General features: G+C 36.0%; 2 long non-coding RNA genes across 2 annotated transcripts in view; both read left to right on the top strand.

Annotated features, from left to right (window-relative positions):
• The window catches only part of LOC128794634 (uncharacterized), an 82,202-nt gene that overhangs the window by 34,633 nt on the left and 23,147 nt on the right, over positions 1-24,422 (top strand). Inside the window, exon 4 of the long non-coding RNA XR_008433219.1 lies at positions 2,172-2,228. This is a non-coding gene — a long non-coding RNA (uncharacterized LOC128794634). The remainder of the gene's footprint in view (positions 1-2,171; positions 2,229-24,422) is intronic.
• Positions 4,606-24,206, top strand: LOC128794635 (uncharacterized). Its single transcript, XR_008433220.1, has 4 exons — positions 4,606-4,852; positions 9,480-9,571; positions 23,029-23,219; positions 24,085-24,206. It is a non-coding gene; the product is annotated as an uncharacterized LOC128794635 (long non-coding RNA).

The following is a 24,422-nucleotide window of genomic DNA, read 5'->3' as shown; positions in this document are numbered from 1 at the left end:
TTATAATACTTACAAAACCAACTGACTTACCAAAAGTTTTTAGGCTCTTGCTATTGAGGCTGATTTGGAGAAAATTTTTTGAACTTGACTGTCTGTCTAAAAGTGTGCCTGGCTGTTGAGTCAGTCCTTTAAAAAATGCATGTCTCACAGCTGATTCGGAAACAGGAAGGCAGTTACTTTGGCACTAGGAGACAGAGCTAATGACATCAGCATGATCAAAAGTAAGGGCAAATTCAGAATTTAAAATGTCAATGCAAATTGGGGTTTATTAATGAATTTGTATTTATAGCAGGCCCATTACGTTTTAATTTAAAGAATTACTCTTCCTTTTATGGAAAAAAAAAAACAAACTACTCAGATCAACCTTTATATTTGGCACTTGAAAGGATCTTTGACAAAGAAATAAATTAGTTTGTGTGGGGTGAACTTAAATGGAGTCAAACCAATGTCTAATCCAAGGTCCTATCTCTGGCAGTGACCAAGAGCAGGTGCTTAGGAAAGAGCAAAGAAAGAGGACAACCATTCCAAATTCCTTGTGCAACTTCCTCCAGTCTCTGTGTCTCAGAAAAATGTGTATTTTCTTTGTTTACGAGCTCTTGATGGGGTGGTTTTTTCCTTGGTGTTTTGTTTTTATTAAAATTTTGGTCACATTTTAAAAACATGGTAAATTATAGCTCCCACAAAATCTTTCAAATGGTTATTATTTTCCTGAAATGTATGGTTACTGTTACAAATGTTTGCATTAAACTGAAATAATGGACTATGACTGAATGACTTGAACATGTTGCTGTGTTTCTCAGACAGGGGGGCTGACAGCTGTTACTATTGTCCATTTTATTTACCACCCATAGTTTGTAGGATGCAGCCCATGTAGCAACAGAGAGTATGAGCAGAGTTCTTGATCCTTGTCTGCTATCCTGGACATCCTTTTCATTTGAAGCATTTATTGAATATTGCATTGAGTCCTTTCAACTGCCATCCTAAAAGCTTAGCTTTGCTTGTTCTTTAAGGAGATTTTTTTTGCTCAAAATTAGTGTATCTTTTGCTATTAGCTGGAGTTTCTTTCATGGCTTTATTTTACTCATGCCTGTGTCTTAGGAATAAAAAAATAATCCAAGCTTGTTGCACAAAGATGCAGTTATTTTACCCACTGTGAGCTGAACATTCAAATGCTGGAGCTGACAGAACTTCTACTGTTCAGGGGCAACATGAGCCTCAGAATGTAGTACAAGATATCTGTATTAGGGCTCACTTAGTTGCATGCAAGCAGCTCAGAATTAATGCTTCAAGAAAGCAAAGGACTATTGTCTTACTCATTATGTTTTGATAGCCTGTAAAATTTCCCATCTGACTGATGTTCATATTAAGAATACAGTGAGGTGGGATTAGAATATCAGACACTATTAAGCATAGAAATTATTTATGCTCAGTTAATATTTGTAACTGCTGGTTATTTTACTGTCAGATCCTTTTTGTAGAACAACAGCTACATGAGACTCTACAGTGAAATGTAACTTTCTAATTAATTGATGGGCATTCTTAAAATGATATAAGATGACTTCATGACGAAAAATGGCCTGAGTTGTTTGCTTACATTATTTAATCTTGCTCCTGCTAGCTTTGCCCTATAAACTTGTCAGAACCTTAAATTCCAGCAGCATATTGTTAAAGCAAGAGAAATAGCAAAATAGACCTCCACAAAATGATCAAGGAATGGATTGTTCTGTAACAGTTGTATTTTATGTTTTGCTATAGCCACCTAGGTCTGGAAAGGGTTATAATTAGTATCAAGTTAGCTTGCATTTTCTTATCTGTTTTGGTGGGAATAAGAAACAATGCAAAGGGAATTTAAATAGGATGTGTAAGGAAAGGAAGAGAAATTGTCTTAGATAAAGAGTAATCATAGCAATAAATTATTTTGCATAGGTTGCTTCTTAACCATCCCGTATGGGATGAGAGGGACTGTACAAAGTGAGTCGCAAAGGCAAGTGTTGATGTGAACTTTGATGAACGCTTCTGGCGCTTATTTCATATTTCCTGAAATCGAAGAGAATGCTTTCCATTGACAGTAATTATATCTATTGTATGAAACTGTCTATGCAGTAGCTTAATACCCTGACACCTGGTTTTCAGCTGTTCAGTAGAAGTAAGTTTTCTCTCTTGGCTTGCAGGTGTACACATAGGAGTTGGCATCAATGGCTAGGAAGGAATGGAAGCAGCCTTGGCCAGTGAGTGACAGCCCAGTTCAAATACCTCCAGAGGCTCTTGGAGATTCCTGGCAGGCATTCCTGTTTGAAAATATGCAAGTTCTTATGTTTTCTTCCACAAAAAAATTGCTTTTATACTGCTGTGTTTCTGCTCTGTCATGTGACTTCTCTACTCAGGTTTGTTTCTGGTTTTTAAGTTTATAAGTGAGCAAAACAGTGACTTGTATTCTTTAGATACCTAGATGTTACTGGAAGTCTGAAGAATGAGTTAGGCAATCTAAATATTTGAGTACAAGTGTTTTGGAAGTTAAATAAAATAATTGTTTCTTCTTCTGTTTTGAAAACACAAATGTATCTGACTGCAGTTACTACACTTAATGATCTCCTTCATTTTCCCAGCTTGTTGAGACATGCTGTTTTCATGTTATACACTTCTGCCTCATACTTAGAAAGAAAAGAGAACCATATGTTGTGCTTTAATGGTAAATCCCAAGGATTGTCTGTGTGGTTGCAAGGGGTGTGTAGATAAACCATGACAAAATTACTACCCCTATCTAAACTATATCTACCATAGAAGATATCCAGTAAGTAATTCTGTAATTCTACTAAAGTAGAATTACAGAAGCTCTACTAAAGAGCTGTCTTGATATCTCATGCTTTTTTAGAGACAATCTAGGCTTCTTACTTTTTTTTTAATGCTTGCTCTATAAGCATTTTTATTCAGGAAACATTAGGGACTTTGAATTCATGAAACCCTGCAACTTATGTTTGAGTGAATATTTAAGGCCAGCAGATATGTTGTTACATCAGCTTTGGCACTTGGGGGATTAGTTTTACATCTTTGATTCAGACTGTTTCACATCACGCAGCTAGCTTGTGCTAGGGCTCTTAGTGGAGACTTAGAGATAATTGCTGTAGACAAGACTCTGCAATATCAAATGGAGTGAGAGAGAGCCCCCATAACTGCTTCAATGAGGTCACTGAATACACTGACCATTCTGTAAGCTGCCTTGCTAGCTGATGATTGGAGCTGCACGTTGTTCTGAAGGTCTGTGCAAGAGAAGAAACTGCTGCTCGTGTTCGGATCTTCTTGCTTCGACACTTAATTCAGTTAAGGACCATTTTTCTTAAAGTTTTTTGATGACAGTATAATTTTATTGCCCTGGTTTCTCCTGTTCTGTGATAAATGGATACAGTACAACCATTACTGGAGACATTTTTGGCCTGTATGAGATGTAGGGGGTGAAAACCATCTTATCTGCTAGTGTTAAACACAATTGACTGTTAAGAAGACATAGTTAATGATTTTTTTCCCCCTCTTTGTTCATATTTAAATACATTGACTGGTAAAATCCAGCTGAATAAGATCTGCTTTTTCTTATCAAGAGTATTATGGGAAACATAACATCTGGAAGGAATATGTATGTCAGTAAATCACATTTATCCTCAGAGTTATTGAGGACCATGCAGAACACCACTAGTGTATTGATAATTTACTTAAGGGAACAATAGAGATACTGAGTTGTTCTAGTAGTGACAGAAATCTGAAACATTGACTTTGACAGGACAAAACCCAATTTTTTTTCAGCTGTTTATTTTGCAAAGTATCTTCACATGTAAGAAATAAAGTCAGATAAATCACTTGGCTCTTTCTGCAGATTAAAAATTTTCATCAAAATTAATGTGACTATAAAAGGAAAAAATTCAAGTGTTTGGTAAAGTTTTTATGAAATTATACATTTGGTTATTAATTGGCTACTTGCACTTTTAAAATAATTCCATAACAAATTCCTTTTGTGGTATAAAGCAGCTGCTCAGGATTAATGTCACATCAACGTCTCAGGCTGCAGGAAGAGGATGGATGAGTAAAGCTAAAACCTCAAATGTCAGTAAGCTCTTTATTTTTACAACAGAAAACTTTTGCAAGTGATCAAAACAGCTGTCAGGTTAGGTGAAGAAGAAAACCAATGATTTGAACACTATTGCTTTACCAGTGGTTTTTTTTTTTTTTTTTTTTAATTTTTTGTATATATAGAAAAATATCTTTTCTTAATGGCACATTAACATTAACTGACTAGGAACTGATTGCAATAGCAAGGGTTGATCATCATCTACTTTACATGCTGAGCACTTTCTGACAGCTAATCTGGCTCATTGACACCGTTTTCTTACTCCGTGTTGCCATATACAAGAGACATGCAAGTAATCCATTTGATAGCAAAGTATTGTGCCTGATGTATCTATAGTGGAGTTTTATTGCTACCAGTTAATGGAATATTCGGGACTATCCATTGGAATTTTTTTGAAGGGTAGTCACGACGTCATAGAATGGAAGGGGGAAAAGTCAGTTCCTGTCTTTGGGAAGGGAGATACAGTGTTATAGATAAGTGAACTTTAGCTCAGTTCCCATAAGAAGAAATATTTGTAAAAAAAAAAAACAAAAAAAAAAATCCCACCAAACCAAGGTGATTAACGGTCCGAAGAAATTTTTCTTGGGGAAATTACACTAAGCTGGTTTAGTTTGTCTGCTAGGGCATTAGCCCTTCTCCTCCATGACTAGAGGAGAAGCAGTGGGACAAATAAATCAACTCAGAGGTTCATATGAAAAGGCTGGTGAAACTTAGTCTTGATGCATCTTCTGTCAGGTGGGTACTAGTGTGTTTTGTAGGAGTATTTGGAGGTAGGTGTCAACGCTTCTTTAACTGGAAAGTTAAGTACTGACTGAGGATTGGCAGGAGTCAGTCCTGGGTTAGGTGCTACTTATTATTTTCATTAGTCATCTGGATGATGGAATAAAGACTCAATCACTGAATTTGCATTTGAGATGAAGATGAAGAGCACAGAGGTTTTATTCTAGGATAAGATTTAAATTGAAAGTTACCTATGCAAGTTTTGATGTGCTCTGAGAAGGGAAAAAGAATACAAGTAACTGGGATGATGGCAAGCTCCCACATATTGAATTTAGGTGATACCTGCTGCCTAAACACCATGATAGCAACAACTGAGTAAGTAACAGTTCTGTAGAAAAAGATCTTGATGTTGCACTGAGATTCAATGTGACTTGACAGTGCTGCAAAGTTATAGGGAAGGGAGCCACCTTATGGTGTCCTACCATTAGTATGGCCAGGCTTGGTTGTCACATTTAAGGGAAGGTGTGGACCAGATGAAGAGAATTATCCACCAAGGTGAAGGATAAGAATGACTGAGTGCTTAGGAAATATGACTTACAAGACAAGTGGGACTGGGCTTTCCTTGCTGAAATTTTTATATCAGTTCTTTGATATGTAAAAGGCTATTGCAAACCCAGAATAGATGGATGTCTCTTGTGGAGATGTATAAATGAAGATAAATTCAACTAGTTACTTGGTAAATTAAGATAGACTAAAATGGAGTACATTTCCTAAGATCCTGTAGTGTCTGCAGTTCTTGACATTTCCAGCAATTTCATACATAGACTTGATATTATCTTGGGGCATAAAATGGTCTAGATTGTCTTGAGTGCTTTCAAGTCCTAAGACTTCCTGAAAATAGTTTTATTTACTTAGTGATGTTATTGGTTAACATTTGGTCTCAATCTTGTGTGATTTTTGTTGGAAAAGCTGTTTCATATGAGATCTTTGATTCTGGCATATCTTGGGGGAAGGAACACCTGTACTAATGATGATTTATAAGCAAATTAGCTCACCAGGTCAGTGAAAGTTACACATTTAAATTGGAGTGGTGTACACACATAACTGTGTGATGTATTGATGTAACCTTGGATAAGATCTGGGGTCCCTGCTAAGATGAAATAAAGATGAACTCTCATGTTGATCACTATTTCCAGAAAGTAAAATATTTACATTAAAAAATGGAAGTAGTGCAAATTGAGAATGGAGAAAAAACATTGTTACTTATAGGAACATGGAGAGGAAGTAGAGCTTCTTGATGTTTTATTGTTCATAATCCTGTAATCTTGCTATATCTCAAACTGCTTCTGGGTGTCAACTCCTTTAGCCAAAAGGTGTTTTCAGCAAGGTAAATTGCTTTAAAAACTATGTAATCTGTGCCCTTTGCACTTTGAATAAAATAATGCATTGGAAGAAAATTAATCCCACCCCCTATTTTGCTTTCTGTTAAAACTTTCCATTGAATTTGTAACGAAAAAGATAGCAAATTACTTTTTTGTTTTAGCATAATTTCATTGCAATACCAACAGAAAGGTGACAGTAACTTTACCACTAGCTATGAAATCTGTAGTCATTGTACATGGAATCTGTAGACTTAGACTATTTAAAAAGGCTAAATTATTTGTGGAATAAACAAAATTTAACTTTCTATAACTATTTTATTAAATACCTCAATGACAACTCAGAAGTTAGGTTTTACAATAATATACAGGATGTGGTGATGTTGTAAGAAGGTATTATTCATTTGTCTTGGGAAAATTTGAGAATGAATCTTGCCCAATATAAGAATTATTTTAAAAAACCCTGAACAACTGAAAACCCCCAAGCCCAAAACAAAACGTATCTCTGCCTCTTTCATAGTTCATGAGTTCCATTTTTTGCAGAATTATTTCAGTCGATTTCATTTTAAAATGGCTGAGTAATCTTCTGTAAAAGTGAATGCTGAAGAATTTCCCCTCAGAATCAGTCTATCCATGTGTTTTGGATAGTCCCCCTGAAGAGATTATTCCCAAAAGAAGTTGATTTCACAATACTGTTGGTGTGCTCAGAGATTATACATCCTTTTTGGAGGGGGACACAAGGGTGCATTAAATGTTAACATTCCCAAAAGTCTGGTATGACATAGTCACTGTCAGAACATTTGTATTGTATCAGTCTTGTATTTGCATATTGCTGTTCTTTCAAATGAGCAATGCTTGTGGAATACTGGTTTTTCTCCTATAATTACTCGGTGTGCAGTTGCTTTTTTTGCAGAAAAATGTTAACCATGACTATGTCTCCCTAGAAGAGAATTCTTCTCCTAAAGAAAGCCTGAGATATGACGGCTGAAACACATCATGAAAATGTTTTTCCTTCTTATGAAAGTACTTGAACATAGTTCAGGATCTGCATCTAAAAGATGATGAGAATTAGTTAAAATGAATCCTACTCATCCGTAGCTCAGGCTGGGCACCTAGAACATGAGAAACATATATCTTGTGGGCAAATAATTATTTTCTCCCTTTAATGTAAGTAAATTATTTCATGTTAATAAAATTGGGAGATAATTTTCCTCCTTACTTATGATGCAGATTTACAAACAGGTCAAAGAACTTCAGCAGCAGTACTAACATGGTAGTAAGACAATTAGACAGGACACTCCTATCCAGCAGTAGAATACCTGGAGTTATGTGTAAAAGGGCAAGAACAGCTTTGATGTTAAAAGCCAATAGTACCAGTAATGCAGAAAAGTTGATTTTCTTTGCTAGTCTGTAACATTCATGCAACTCACAGTAGTGGTGTACAAATGATTCTTCAAGTATAAGGACCAAAGCAAGTCTTGGGGTAAGCTGTTCATGATACTGGCTGAAGGTTTTTTTGCCTATATTGTCTTATCTATTGTCTAAAATTTGAATGCTTTACACTGAAGAAGAAGTCAGTCTTACAGGTGTCATAATCAGCCTGCAAAAGCCTTTTCTTTTTAACTTCATTTGAAGGAAAATTATTTGAAGTAAAATATAGTAGTGTGGCTATGTCACAAAGCTCATTCACAAGTGTGCTGAAAGAACACAGGTTCTGTGCATGTTTTGAGAGAAAAATGTGGGTAGGCTTTAGATGAAAGCTGCTGCTTGATTCACTAGACCACTTACATGGGAACTTGACTGGTAATACATTATTTTTTCTGGAAAAAAAGAGGTTATTATATATTATTTAAAAATACAGTGGAACTATCTTCAGAGAATGAGTTGAGGGCTTTTAGAATTAGGGAGCTTAGTCCAAAGTAAAAGAAAACTACTAATTCTATTTTTGGCAGAGACTACTCTTATGATTTCTGTAAGCTATCAGCCCTGAAGGTCATTGAGATGTTTTGGTGTGCAATGGAACACATGAAATAAATGATGAAACTGACATAAAAGGGAAACTTTCAGAGAGTTTAGGAAATTTGTGCTCAATTTTTTCCACGATCAATTAATATACTTGTAGTGGTTAAAGAAACTACTTGAAAGAACAGAAAGATTATATTTCAGAGTAAATAAATCCTACAAAACTCCAGAGAAATGTAGACATCAGGCAGAATTGTAAGAACTTGATGTCACAGTAGAGTCAGTATTTTATGACAAATGTAAGATGAATGCCCTAAGCATGCTATTTGTAAGAATTTATAAGAAATTTTTTATTTACTCAAAGCCCAGTTGGATTGGGTGCTATTTGAAACCCTAATGAGGTCATGAATCTCCCTGATAAGCATGAGTATATACATGTGCTTTCACAAACATTGCTGATCCACAGAGCTTTGGTTTTTAGCTAATGAATCATAAAATATTTGAATTGGAATTATTCTTTAAAGATCCTCCAGTCCAACCCCCTTTTATGAGCTAGATCAGGTTATTCAACCTGACCTGGAGCACTTCCAGGGATGAGGCAACCACAGCTTCTCTGGGCAGCCTATTCCAGTGCCTCACAGAAGTGCTTCTTCCTTAGAGCCAATCTAAGTCTATCCCCATTCACTTTAAATCAGTTGTCCTTTGTCCTGTCACTGCAGACTCTATCATAAGTGGTGACATAACTTGCAGGAGGATTGTTCCTTGATGTGACTGGGCACTGAGGAGACTGACTGACTGGTGATCCTTATTATCCTCTTTTAAAATGGGTGAGATATTCCCACTTTTCCACTTTTACTGGGACTTTGCCTGACGGCCTTGACTTCAAATATGATGGAAAAATTCTTCTCAACTACACCAGTCAATTCTTTCAGGACCTTGGGATGCATCTCATCAGGTCCAGTAGACTTGTTTATGTAATTAAGCTGTTAGTGGAATGAATTGAAATGTGTGGTCGTTAATGGAGTTGAAAATAGAACAAAAATTTTAGAGGATGTTCCTTCTCAGCCTGTCTTTGTCTGTCCTATCTTGCTTTCCTCTTGGTTTCAGGTTGAGTCTTTCAGGAGCATTAATAAATGTACTGTACTGGAAATTTTTAAAGTAAACAACCCCCCACAATCTCTTCAAATCTACCAGCAATCTACCAAATTTACTTCATAATGCTAAACAATTTATAGCTACTGGAGTGCATATTTCCAAATGGTATGAAACTGATTTATCTACATCTATTTCTATGAACACAGGCTCTGAGTTCTAAAGTGCCTGCTTTCTATACCAAGAGTGATTCATGCTGCCTCTAAGACTTGTGTATGTGGCTCCAGAGGATCATCTTCAGGTATGTTGGGCTGAAAAAATGGCTCTGACACAGTTTTATCACTGTGATGCCAATAAGAACAGGATAAAAGTATGTATGTCTGCCTTTTCCAAATGTACTATTTCCTGAGGAATAATGTATCTGCTATAAGTTAGAACACTCATTTGGCCACCGTAATATTTTTTTATCTGGGACACAGTCTTGTGGCAAATAAACCCAAGATTAGGAGTCTTTGCAGAAATACTACAGCACCTGTTTATAAACTCTTTTCAATTGCACAATTTACTCCTTGGTGAAAGCTTTTTTCTGCATTACTTGTTTATCACTGTGATATTGCAGTAATCATCCCTGCACTGTGAACTGAATTAATTGGTATTTCTCAACCACAAATGCAATCCAAGCAATTGTTTTTGTAATTAAACTCAGTTTCCAGTTTACTTTACTTTGCTTACATTATCTGGTTAGGCAATCATTGTCTGGAACATAATAAAATAATCTAAATTACTGTTCTTGTAAGAATAAACCAAACAATAATTAATAAGCTATTGCTTCCTTAGGGACCTTCTTTGAAGAGTTCAATGAAAAACTAGAGAAAACAAAGAGAGATCAATAGAATATGGGAATTGTGTTGCCATAAAGGCGTATTACAGCCAGGATTGCTGCCAGAGACAGATATATACACTACTGGCTGGTTTTTGAGGTAGTCACTAGAAAGCCAATTGTGTGAGTACCTGTAAGTCTAAACACTTTTCATAAGTCTATCACATTAATTTCTGCTCCTAAATGAGGCCATTAAATCCCTTGCTTGGCAAATAACGACACCTCTGCAAGCAAATTTAAAAAACCCCCAAAACCAACAAACAGCAAGAGATGGTAACCCTTCTCTAAAGCAGGCTGGAAAAGCATTTCATACTAGTAATGCTTCCATGTTTAGAGTAGACTTCATAGATTGCCATGATTGAAAAGATGGTGCCTTTCTTTGCTGTATACTCCACCTGTATGGAAACAAGTTAAAAATGTTGTGTGCCTCATAGTCCTCAAAGACATTTGCCTTTCTCCTGAGAACAATGGCAAACCCCCGAAGATTATCTTGGTAAATTGTTGGATGCCACTGTTCATCTAGAAAGGAAATATGCTTTAAAAATGCCTTGCCCCCACCTTCCCTCACATATCTTTTTGTGCTTTGCTGTTTTTTTGCTATTAACTCCTCAATGAAGGGCTATCTTTTCCTGCATTCCTGGAAAACTGCTAGTATATTCTGTGAATAGCTATGGACAAATTAGACAAGAGTTGTGTTAACTGAATAGCTGCTATTTTTAAAAAGGTCTTTTGTCTTATTGCAAAATATATTGCTTTATCCAGCAAACTTTGACCTTGAGTGGGCTATGTGTGTATTTTATAAATATTTTTTGTCCCAAACTAAGCTGTTGGAGTTCCATTAGAATATAAGACATAAGGATGTAGTTTAAATTGCTGCCAACTATACTGAGACTAAGAAGAGCTGTGGAAAATCTTAATTTTCTGGTTGCAAGGGGATTTTAAACATTTAAGTGTCCAACAGATACTGTGTCAGAAAGGAAGCACTATAAAATATTGGATTGAATGCACAGTCTATGATCTGTGTGGAATGAAACAATAAAACTAGTGCTGTTATTATTAGGAGAATGAATGTAGATGTAGAAAGCAAAATCTCCAAAAACCAAATGTCCAAGTTCAGCAATATGCTGAATTATATGGGATGCATACTGCATGTGAAGCAGCTAAAGATGGTTTTAAACCAAAAGAATTGTATAAATGATTTTCAGTAATTTACAGTTATGTCCTTTCTTAATGGACATAGCACTTGTGTTCAGAAAATACATGTAACTAATGAGTTTACTGACCTGCAGGAAGGAGCATGATTGTAACTAACCTTATACATATACACTAAAGTATTTACTGGCTCACCTTCTTAATGACTTTTAAATTTGTTTTAAGACATGAAGCATGATTATTCAGAATTATTTACATAACTAGAATGCTCCAAGACCATAAAATTCAGAAGTATTCCTGTGGTTTTGCTTATGGCACCCAAAAAAAATGTAATTGGTTAACCTGTTTCACATCCTAGTTAAAACCATAGAATGAAGAAATGTATCTGAATTCTTCAAATGCTGTAGAAAAGCTTCTTGTAATTATTCTTTCTGCTCTACAATTGGAGGACTTAAATTTACCCTATGCTAATGTTAATTATCTTAGGCAAGCATTCAAAATTTAAGTGTTATTTTTTATCAGCTCATTTACTTGATGTAGTGACTGTAGTCTATTGTATTGTACCTAATAATACCCATGTAACTTGGACCATCTGGTAAATGTGCTCAAAGGAGGGTCAGGCCTAAAATAGGTAAGGTTGCAAGTGAAAGGTTCTCATGGGAGCTCATGAAGCTCCAGATTTAGACAATGCTGTGTTTCATTAGCAAAAACTTGAAATAATCTCCAGCTTTGTAATGGAAAAAAAAAAAAAAAGACTATAAGAGAAATCAGTAGCATTCAGCTTCAGATCCCATTCTGGATTGATTACAGCCTGTCTTTGGGCTTAGAATGAGTTGTTTTGGTTTTAGGTTGTTGATTCATGGTTCTGAAGAATTTTTTTCTTTTTTTCTTTTAGGGACAGCTACATGAGTGAGCTTAGAAATGTACACAGGTTTAGGCTGTGAATAAAGGTGTTATAATGACAAGTTTACTTGAGGGGAGAAGTATGAGTCTTAAAATATCTGTTTCACAGGCTTGCTCTCAAGCTAAAGTCTGCCAATTTTCAAAAAAGTCTTATGGAGATTTGGATCCTGTTGATTCTAGGCCTGCCAGAACTTTTACTGCTTTTGCATATACAGAGACAATAAAAAAAGACCTTTTCTTTCCACCAAAAATGGCTATGGAAAGGATTTTATTAACAGAAATAGTAGGTTTAAAGTGTTTTTTTAATCAATGTGGTCTATTCTACACAAATTTCTAGAACAGCATTTCACTTTTGGCCTATAGTGTTTGAGACTTGCATAGTATTGAAGCAGTGATAGGTTGTGCAAGACATCTGAGGATTAAGCCCTTTAAAATTTGGTATATAAATGAAAATACCATTTCCAATATAAAACTGGAATCTAAATTCAAAGACCAGATGCTGGTCTGTAATGCTTTCATAACATCAAAGAATGGAAGTTGATATAGATGACATATAGAAGTGACTACAGATTGAAGGCTAGTGCTGAAAACCAATTCTTCCTATATTGTGCAACTAGTGTGCAAAATATTAGAATGTTCTTTGGTATTAATAAATAAAATGAGAACAGTGCCTTTCTGTCTGACCTTAGAAGAATCTAGAATGCAAAAATGACTGTGGGTTAAATCTTTTGTTTCTTAGACTTGTATAATCCCATTACCCCTATGGGGTAGAACAGGATATAGGTTAAGCACTTCCAGAATTTATTTTTGCTTCTCCTTTGGGTTACTTAGAACTCACATCAGAGATATTCTGTGTTTGTTTCTTTCCTTCCTACAGCAAATGGGCAGGGATTAGAGGGAGATTTTGCTTTACTTTACCTGCCACTCATTAACCAAGCAGCTGAGATACTGCAAGTGCATTGTAATTGCTGATAGTAAGGAATTATTGCCTCTCTCCCCAAAGACAGGAAAGAGCTATTAATTGTGTATCTGAAGCACTTTTTCTTTCTATAACAACTTTGAAATTGTAACTTTTGTTACAATTTCAGAACTGTAACAAAAAACCTTCCAGTTCTCTGTGGTACTTCACAAAAAAGTACTTAAAGAATACTTTCTTCTAGTTTTTGCTGCCTTAATGGCCTGAAAATATCATGTGCACAAATGCAGAATAGAACTGAGATTTTTTTTTTTCCAGTGAACTCGTTATGACACTTTTCTTTGTAGAATTATAAATACTGGCAGTTATTTTTTCAGTCAATTAAAGTTCTTATAGTTGTTCCCAGCTTTGCTCTAATGCCATGTGTATATCTTTTAAGCAAAATGTACTCTGTACTAAATGGCTTTGTTTAGAGTGTTTCTAATAGAAATGTCCTTGCCACATGTATCTGCTTGGTCTGTGTAATCTCTTTGTAGAATGTTTTCTGGCATTGAACTGACTTTATGTTTAAGCAAACGTACTTCAGTTTTTGCATCTCTGCTAGTAATTAATGTGGCTTGGGGTATCCCTGGTTAATTATGGGGACAACCAAGATGTCTGCAATCATGCATTTGGTTTTATATAATATTAAAAATAAATTACAGAAAACCCTTTGAAGTTATGTGGGTGTGGTGAAATATTTGTTGTGCTTTTTAAAATTGTTCTAATTTGGGGCTAAATGTCAGGTCCTCTTGATATTTGTGAGAACATTCTTGTTGAATTGGACAGAAATACTATTTAGATGAAACTGAGTCAGCTTCCAAGGTATTTCCCTTATTCTCTGTGCCTACTATTTTAATAGACAACATTGGATTTTAAGGGTATTCTGGACTATCAAGCCACGAAGGTAAATTGAAATAGTTCAGGGAAGAAGAATGTACCCCTTCAATCACTCAAACTTTGTTTTGAAAGCACAGGCAGGGTTTGGGTGTAATAATGTCCTTGAACCAGTGCTCAGCACAGGGGGAGCCTAATGCTTCAAAATCCAGTTTGACTGAAGTCAATGAAAATTTTCACTGACTGCAAGGTAGGGCAATAGTAATCTAGGACTCCTCCTTCTGTGGATCATCATGTATAGTATGGATATGTGTGTACAATCAGACACAAATATTTGTATATAGATATATATATATAAAAAGTTTGTATGCATATGTGTACTAAGGAGGAAGAGAGGTGTTCCTTAGTCTGCTTCAAGAGAGGCTTTGTTTCTTTCTTAATAAAATGCACTTTATTCACATGCAAGCCAGGAGAAACAAAGTGTCCTTTCCTAATCGTGCAGTTTTGTTATTGGTTTTCTCACCTCATGTGTGAGTGGAATTGAGGTTGTCACCTCATTGTGGTCAGTTCCACACCTTTTTCAGAGTAAACAGCATGCAAACTTGTATAAGCAGCATCTGAGCCAAAGCCCTTTTATAAACCAAACTTTAATTTGTTATTGTTCTGGCATGTAGGAATGTGTGTGAGAGACCATGTGGGCTGGCTGTGGAAGGCACTATAAAAACTAACAGTGGAATGCTCATCTGGAGATGTTCTGTGTTATTTATGAAAACTTGGGGCCCAATCCTGCCACCTTCTCTCACGCTAACCATCCCACTGAGGTCAACCAGTGATTACACTTCTTTAAGAATAATATATGTGCATAAAACTTTACTGGATTGGATATATGGATGGAATTTTCAAACTTCAGAGAAACCCTGTCTGCTGACATCCATTGGATGTTGAAATTTGTGCCTTTGAAAGTAAATAAAACTAAATTGATATGATCTGGACAGGAAAAAAGCCTTTGTATTTATTCTGTTTTAGAGGTGTTCACTATCAAGTTCTTACAGTGTTCTTAAGTTCTCAAGTTCTTAAGTTCACTGTAAGAACTTGATAGTGAGCACCTATAGTGTGGGATTTACCAAAGAAAATGTCATGGTGAGAAGTGGGTTGCAGTGTCCTCCTGGTGTCTAGTCCTTGGTAAAACATTAACTAAAATTGAAAGTGAAACATAAAGTTGACAAAAAGCAAAATTCCCTCCTGAACAATGCAGACAAGCCAGGGTAACAATTAATGTTTGAAAATTATATCTAATTAAAGATAAGTTTGTAATTTGTGAATAATGTAGCCATATTTATTCTGAAGACTAATTTGAGTCAACTAAATATGATAATCAGTTTAGAAACTATAGCAATTTGAGCTTTAGGGATACTCCCTGAGTTTCTAGCTTCACTTTGACACAAGCAGATCTAGAGAAGTGGTTTTGACTCCTTTCCCAAAAAGTTGAGCTTTCTTTTCTTTTAGGGCACATATGTAATGTGTTTTGGGGTTTTCCCTGCTGCTTGAACAACAGTCTTTCTTTTTGTGAAATACGTTATATATGGCCTAAGACCTATAGCTATTATAGGTATAAAACAAAACTAATTTTAGTAAATCCATTGAGACATATGGTAAAAAATTCCACTGACAGCATGATAAATGTGTCTTATATTTGGCATAGCTTTAACATACCACTTTTTATTATTTTTTCCATAATAATCGTTCACATGAGTAGGGCTGTAATCTAAGATTGTTTGCAATGGGAAGTGTGAACTGATCACAACATGCAAACGGGATTGTCTGCAGCCTGGAGCTGACAGTAATACTGTCTTTGAAGCTACTGTGTTTATTTTGAGGCCTTGCCCCGGGGACAGTATGAATTTGGTAAAAGAATTTGTTACCTTCCCAAAACTGCTGCGTCTGACAACTAAAGGTGCAAAATTTTCCCTGCTGATTCTGAATTCTGTCTCCCCATGTAGTATCACATTGCATTAGTGGCCAAACAACAGTCAAGAGCAGTTGTCCTTCAATATAAGACACATTTTGAAACAATTCAGATTTGGAACTGATTTCAAAGGCAGTTAGATTTCTATAAGGAATGCATTAAAAAACTGCCAAACACAAACAACTAGTTTGAATGCTGAACCAGTTATTTATGTATATAGGCTGCATATTGAAATGGTTTTAAATCTGAACCAGTACATCTGAAGCAGAATCAATTTGGTAAAGGTATCAAACACATAACTGCTTCATTAAACAAGGCATTTTCCCTGCCACTTGCTGCCTTGCCACTGTTGTATCCATAAATCATCTGAAAAGAGTTTTTCCTATCACTGTATGATCTAGCATTCCACTGTGGAGGTAAGAGAATGTAGTCCTCTGTGTTCCACATTGTGCCTAACAGGCTGTAGCAAAGTAATTTTATGTATTTCTCTTCTGCTCTCTGTATAAAGGAAAAATTTCAGTGCCCTTTCATAGCAAGGGGGCTGTTTGACCCCATCCCTGGGCCACTCTGCTAAATGTGTGTGTGTATGTGTAAAAGAACAACAACTGTTTGCCAGGATTTTTATTTACACAAAAACTGTCCAGGATTTGGATACCTTGAGTGGCTTGAGAATCCATAAACAATAAGCTTAACTTTTAGTGTTAAATTGTCAAACATCTATACTTCTATGAAAAACTTTTCTTAAATTTTGATGAGCTTTAAGAATAAGTTATATCTGATCTAATGATTTTGGTTTTCTGGTGTCAAGATTTCTCACATCATCCCAATGAGAAACCTCACTTGGGTTCAGATGGAGTCAGCTCTGTGCAAATGGTGGCAGTGACTCCTTTGTCTAAGCACTAACTCTGACCCAGGCCAGATCAGCACAATGGTGCAAAGCAGTTTTCTGTGACCCATCTGCTTTTAAGTGGATGGAAGGAGGTGTCTATTATGTACCCTCCCTGGTTTGGACCTCCTCACTTTCAGTAAATCATAGGAAACAATCTACCATTATTTTTTCCATCTTGGAGGGAGACTGTGGGGTGTTTGCAATTGAAAGAGCCTCATGATCTATGTTGGGGCCTTCAGTTGCATTTTCTTACCTTATTAAAAGGGGTATTCTTCTTTTTTCTTGATGAAGCAGATGAAGCAAAACAAATCGCTTTCCATGTAGTAAACCACAGTGAAGTTAAGGGGAGAAAAAATTAAAAGCCATGATAAATGTCAGCAGTCAATATTGTTTCTCTTTACAGAACCATAAACAAAATCATGCAACTAGTCTCTAAAAGGTCTCGATGACAGCTCTGGTAAATTTAAGCAATCTGGCTACAAAGATGAATAGTATTTTCCTGTTGCACATTCTCTCTCTCTTCCTGAAACTATTTAAATCTAATTAACCTAGTGTCAAACTCTCTGATTTCCCTCCAATATTCTAACACAGGGCCTTAAACAATGTTGATTTTTTTAAATACCAACTTCTCTTAAAATATTTGGTTTTAACATTTATCCTTTTATTTGTCTGTGTACCAAAATAAATTATTACCTCAGTTATATGGCTATGACACTGAATCAGATGGTACCCACAGAAGAAAAACAGTTTTTTCTCTAGTACAGAAAGCATGTGTATACAATGGCTGTCTTGCTCTGGCTCAGCTTGGATATTAGCAACTCTTGTTTTTGCCAGTCTTTCATTTCCTTCCACTGTGTGAAATTTTACTTCAGTAAAGCTAGTAAAAATTTTGTTATTAAGTTCAGTAAGGAAAAATTATTATGTACCTTTAGCAACAAAATATTAATTTTCTAGAGTTGTATAGGAATTCCCAGAATGACTGCCTATCTTCTCCTGCAGTACTGACAGTGGACTAAATTCTCTGCTGTCTGTGACAAAGGAGTCAGGAGAGTTGCCCTGGGTGCACCTTGCTTCAGCATTTAGATCATTGATATTAAATTGGTTTTGTATCTCTTACTTCTTTGGGATAAAAAGGATTTTATTCCCTTGCCCAGTTTAGTTTGATTTTTAAGCTTTGAAAAAAGGTTTAAAGTAAGAATAGTATAAAGATAACAGGATTTTCAAATTGTTCCATTTTGTTAAGTGAAGTCTTGAAGTTGCTTGGCCTTTAGGCCAAATACCATAAAGGACTGAGAAACCCATAGTTATCTGGTTTGAAAATCTTTTGTTGACAGAACAAGCACAAAACAGCTGCAGCTCTTGTCCAAATTACTACATACCTACATAACTCTTTTGAAGGAATCAGTAATTATTTGCTTAATTCCCCAATGAGTAAAAAAACCCAACAAAAACAGCAAAGAAAACATCCTACAAGTATGAGATATTGGAAACAAAAAAGCCTGTAACAATGGTATACTCTAGTGAGATCCATGCAAACACATAGTTCACACAAAACATCAATTTAGTGAATATTTTTGGGGCTAAGTCCACTTCTTTGAATGAGGAACAATAAATTGAAAATATTTTGGAGCAGTAACTTAGTGGGAGAGATGCATGCTACTTAAGCATTCTTGTACAATTTAACAATGCCGGCAGTCTCTGTTTCAAACATGTTTTATTTTGAAGGGAGCTGAAATGTTGGACCTATTTTCCAGTTCATGTAAAGTATATGCTCATCACTGCCCTACTTTACCAAGGGAATCTGTGCTGTAAATTCCTGAAATAGCTATGAGCAGCCTTCTGAACTGTCCATGTTATATGTAAGTGGGCTGGCAGTGAAGTACAGGCTTGTCAGCTGATTCACAGAGGTAAAAAATAAATAATTCAAATACTGCAGTCTCAAGAAGCACCTTATGCTGAGCTACTACTTTTGATATACATTTTTTTCCAGCATTTGTCCTTCAACAGACTCTTAAGTTTCAAGCCACTGCTATAGATTTTAATTACTTTTGAATGTATTGTTTGAAAATTTATTACTTTAAGATGTACATTATGCTTATGTTAAGAGACTTCTGTTAATTATCTAATTGATTTAGTTTATGGATTTGGCTCCTTTTCTCTAAGTTGTGTCCTGGCATCTGAACTCTAGGGAGTGTCATCCCACAATGTTATTTTATCTGATGGTGTCACAACTTATCTACAATGATATTTGTTTACTTGTTATAGGTACAAATTGGTAGTGCCGGCATCTAATGACTTTGGCAGGGATTTTACTGGTCAGATAGGGACAGCAGAACAAGTTTCTCCTGTGAAAGTACAGTTGCATTAAAAAAATAAAATTTTGTACTGTAAAGATAGACTACTAATGTAACAAGGCAGTTCAGCTCTCCTACATGACCTTTCCAAGAGATATGTAATAGCATTTAATTCCTTGGGATTTTATTTGGGTTTGCTGTAGTGTACTGTCTTTAGATATTTAAGCCATCCTCTAAAAGCTGATTTAAATGTATTTGCGCATTTCTGAATGCAGGATTTACTTGATCAGAAACTTTTAAGACTTCCTCAAAGGCTCATGACTAGATTCTTCCCAGCATGGTCCCAAAAAAGATATTTTACTAGACCTGCTTCTGCTTAGGCAGGACACCAACATCAAGGACTTCTGTTTGCTCTCACCTGCCTTAATACAGTGCAGCCAAGGGCAATTGAAATTTACAGTGAATGCATTATGTACATCTGAGTTCAGCCTTGCATTTTTCATTTATTTTTGGCAAATGCTTGATCAATTATTTTCAGTGTAAAAAATGCATTGTCACATCCTGCTTCAGAAGGATGTTCACTGTTTTTTAAAGGACCTTATGCCAGTCTATTTTTTCATTCTGAGACTGAGCCCTGCCCTGTGATTTCAGTTGCAACATACCTGTCAGAATTCTTAGTTAAGAAGAGCTACATTAAAGGAAAGCATTTGCATAACTGGACAAATAATGTCAGCATCCTTTGCTATCAAAGTTTGAGTTAAGGTCTATGTCCTGTGGAACATAAAAAGTGCCTCTAGTCATGTCTTCTGTAACCTTTTTCTAACTTTTTCTCTTATTTTCTACATCTGGTACCTTTTGTACAGATGACCACCTGCTCTTATAGACCAAACCAGCTGTTTAACAATGTTGTATTGTTGAGATAAGATTTTTTTTTTATTTCTCTGAAGTACTTAACAATTTTCAGCCTCTGATGCTCCTTAAGGTTCAAGTGCTTTTGAAGATAAGGCATATTGCAGACATAGCATGTGATGGAATAAGTGAACATAGAATGCACTTTAGTCTCTGTTTGATCTCTCTAGATGCTGATAATTGGTGGTGGCGTTGTGGGGCTGACTGCAGCAGTAGCTGCCAAAGCAATGGAAATTGCTGTCAGGGGATTTGATACCAGGTGGAGTAAGAAAATATGGCTTAGAATCTAGAACACTGTTAACACTTTATAAAATATTCTGGTTAAAATTCTGCTTTGCTTTACACTGAAGCAAAACATTGTCATTCGAAAACAATCTGGAAGATTTCTTTGTCGTGGGACTACCAGAAATTTTAGTTAATTCATTGCTAATAAACACAAAATTCAAATTATTGATATCAATATCCAGAAAAAGAGAATATTTAAAATATGCTGCCTCCATACTTCCCAGGTCCAATTTAAGAAAAGTATCATCTTCCCCCTTCCTTCCTAGACTGAAGTTTCCTCTGTTTTCCCTGCATATTATACCCAGTCCATTCCAGTCCCTTTGAATGTGGGTTTGTGTGCAGCTGTTTGACCCCTGCCCCTCATGGCTGTCCCTACCCCAGCGTGGGTCATCCCTGGGCTCCTGTGCCTCACATAGAGAGCTCCCTTTGATAGGCAGTGCAGGCTTCCAGAAGTGCCTCTCCTGCTGCCTGTCTCCTCAGCACTCCACTGCATCTCTTCCCATCTCCTGCCTTAGGAGCTGACATGTGAGAAGGGGTACCCTGTGCTGGCCTGGCAGCTTTCGGAGGGTGAGAGGCTGTTTATGTGAGTTTTGGAGCCAGCTGGAACTGGATGGCACAGGCATGCTCACACATGAACAGATTGGGCCCTCATGTACCAGGGATGATTTGCCTGGTACAGAGTTTATAAGTGGTACCTGTATTAGTTCAGGTCTTATTCCAGGTAAGATTCTGTTTATGGCATTGGAGAGCTCAAACATATGTCCCTATTAGCATAAAATGCTTAGTGAAATATGCATGTATCTAGGTATTTACTAAAAACTATTAGTAAGTAATAGCTTCATGATTGTTTTTCCTGTTTTTAATCAGTGATTTAGAGTATTTGTTTTGCTAATGATTTCCTACTAATTTTCAATTCAGATTCAAAGTAATTAATTTATATTTGCTTCTGAGAGCACTCATGTGTATGGCATATCTCCCTATTTACCCTCTCTAGTAAGAGTTATCATTTCTAATAAAAGTTATTAAACTTGTTTGGTTTGCTTTCTTTAATGTGAAATTGGGGAAGAAATTTTCAATTCTAAGTAGCAGGAGTATGATGGAGTCATTGAAAGAATGATCAGTAATTATATGGAGCTGAGGCTTAGGAGTAAGTAGAAATGACTCATCCTGCAGGATTTGATATTTTTCAGGTGTAGATTATACACTAGCATTTAGAAATAACTGATGTGCAGGGAAAATACAAATAACATCACTCTTGCTCTAACAAATGAAAAAGCGACCTACATTACAGTAATAAAGATTGTCTTTCCTTGAAGTCACTGCAGGTCTGTCAGGGAGTCTTTACAGAAGTGTTATGGGGTAATAAAGCAAAGTCATAAGTAATAAAACCACAAATTGGAATATTAGTCAGAGATAATTCTGTTTTATGCACTGTGACTTTTATAAGCATGGGAACATCCTTCTAAACAATAACATCCATAAATGCTTTTAAAGTGATTCCTTCATTAACAAGAATTTTGAGTGTTCAATTCAAGATACAGGAAAAGAAAAACCAATTCAGATATTTGCTTATTTTCACAAATTTAAAGTAGTGATATAGAACAGTTTTTAATATTAATGTTAGATTTTATGGGATTGCCATAAAAATTAATATATATTTTTTGATGAGGACTAAATTCCAGGGTGATATGGAAAAACAAAGTTGTGCAGTGTATAATGATATGATGAGATAAAGGTGCAACTATATGTTTGTAAAGACCCATTAGCTGGAGCAGTTTAAAATGCTGTCATTTCAGTATTTGTGAATTTACCCAATAAGGATAAGTCTCATCAGGAACCAACCTAGGCAGTGGGTTGTGCAGCAGAATTCTTGCTGCCACTGTCCCCCAGGCAGCAGAGCCCTGCAATGGCTTGTTCTGGAGAACCAGCTACAGTATTTCAATTTTACCTTGTATTGATGACTTCTGGGGCTGCCATACTTCATTATTACGTTGATTTGCTCCAGGATATGTATGGAAGCCAACATGTGTGACTTCATATGAGATAAACTCGTGAATTTAATGTCCAGATGGCTATCCTGGAATGGTGTAATGAAAGAAAGAAACAAAAACTTAGGGTATAGTGTCCAAGGTCAGAATTCAATGTAAATTGTTTTCAGAGCATGGCATTAGGATTTGTTTGGGTTTTTTTTCATAATAATACTAAGGGATATTAGAGATGTGGTATTAATCCAGATGTACTTCCAAGGAATTTAAGTTTTGAAGGTATCACTATCTTCCTCCTTGGGATTGTCTAGAGTGCAGTTAATCTGTGAAACACGTTGTGCAATGTGATTCTTATCAGACAATCATGAGGTGTTTTTTCATTTGAAGAAGTACTTGATTTCTTATTCTCAAAAATAAGCACCATATGGTTTTGTAACCAGTTCCCTGAGTGGCCTCTCAGCTCATTTAATCTCTGGCTTCCTGACAAAATTGCTGAATTTCTTTGGTCATGCATCAGAGTAAGCTATTAGTTTTATACAGAAACCTTAACTTGTAAAAGAAAGCTTTAGTAACTCATGTCTGTAGTAATATGCAAATTTGATTTACTAGCATGTATAAAGAAGGCATCAGATCTGTGGAGAACATGTGAAAAGTTTCCAACACATGAAAGCTTTGACAACTATTTATTTTGCTTTCTCATCAGGGTGTGGTGAACACTGGTTACAAGGACTTGCCAAGTAGAATGGCTACTCAAGCCAGTAGCCTTTTTTCCAGCAACATCTTGAAATTATTAAAGCTGTTTCTCCTAAGAAAGAATATTTTCACTTTGAACAAAAGGACAATTTCGATTATAGGGCTATTGATCATGTCATTAGAGGAATTTGGGTAATAAAGGTGAGTTTCAACACTAAAACATTTTTGATAAAAAAACATATAAAATGTGTTGTCTGAAAGCAGTGATTTTGTTAGGGAGTTTAGTCATTCTGAGGAAATGTTATCATTCAATGTGTACATGATGATGTTAGGAAGGGAATTTCTTGCTTGCTTCAAGCAGTAAAGTATGGGGTAAAAATACTTCTAAAAATATCAATTCTCTAAAATTACTTCTGTCCTTTGAACTTGTGTTTTAAAAGGATGTTTTTGAGAATCAGCCCATCTCGTGAGCTACTGAGCTCTGCCTTAGCAATTGAACTTTAAGTACTAGAGTTTATAGACTCAGATGAGCACATATTGAACACAGGAGCTGATAAACAGGAATAGGTAAGCTCTGTGTGATGCACAAAAGGACTTCAAGTAGTGCAAGTACTTCAAAGGCCAAATGGTCTGGTGACACTGCATCTTTGCCCCAAGGTCAGGAGAGGTGGAACACTGCTAAAGATACAGTGGTTTTCTGCTGAAACAACCAGGGTTTTAGCCTGAGAATATCAAACATATTTCAGCCCTGATATGACATCATTAAGCTATACCCTGCATAGTCTCCACTGTAATAACAGCAGCCCTCATGCATTCCTATAGCCTTCAGCCCCTTCTTTTGGAGGAGAAAAGGAACTAAATGTGCAGTTAAATTAGGAGACAGGCTTAAAGTCTGTGAAAACTGGTATTACTTGTGTGCTGACTGCAATTTTCTGTATGCAAGATGTTTCTTGAGATAAAGTGATTCTTTTTCAGTCAAGTTTATTTTGGATGTAGTTAAGAAGAAAAATAAATTTCTGTAGTTGTGGTGAATTGAAGATTGACAGGAATCCATATTTGCCTGCAGGTAACATGAAACCAAAGTACAGACATGCAAAACATCTAGGTATTGGCAGACTGGAGTTACTTTTCAGCTAAGGAAGTGTTTGTAAAGAGAGGCATATTCATGCTAAGCTTTTAAGGAACACAGTCTAGGATTTAGGTATGTTATCTTTTTTAATGTTTGTTTCCTGTGCTTTCTTTTGTGCTTGCTTTGTGTTTTTCTTGAATTTTTTGTTTGATTTTTGTTCTTCCCCCTTCAGTGATAAGTGTATCACATCTGAAATATGTCAGGCCCAAACTGGTTTAGCAGGAACACAAAATTGTTTTTTACTAATGATTTCGTGTAGTGATTGGTGCTGTTTT

This window comes from Vidua chalybeata, chromosome 13 (assembly GCF_026979565.1).
Source record: "Vidua chalybeata isolate OUT-0048 chromosome 13, bVidCha1 merged haplotype, whole genome shotgun sequence".
NCBI classification, from domain to species: Eukaryota; Metazoa; Chordata; class Aves; order Passeriformes; family Viduidae; genus Vidua; species Vidua chalybeata.
This window is presented reverse-complemented; position numbering and strand designations above follow the sequence as displayed.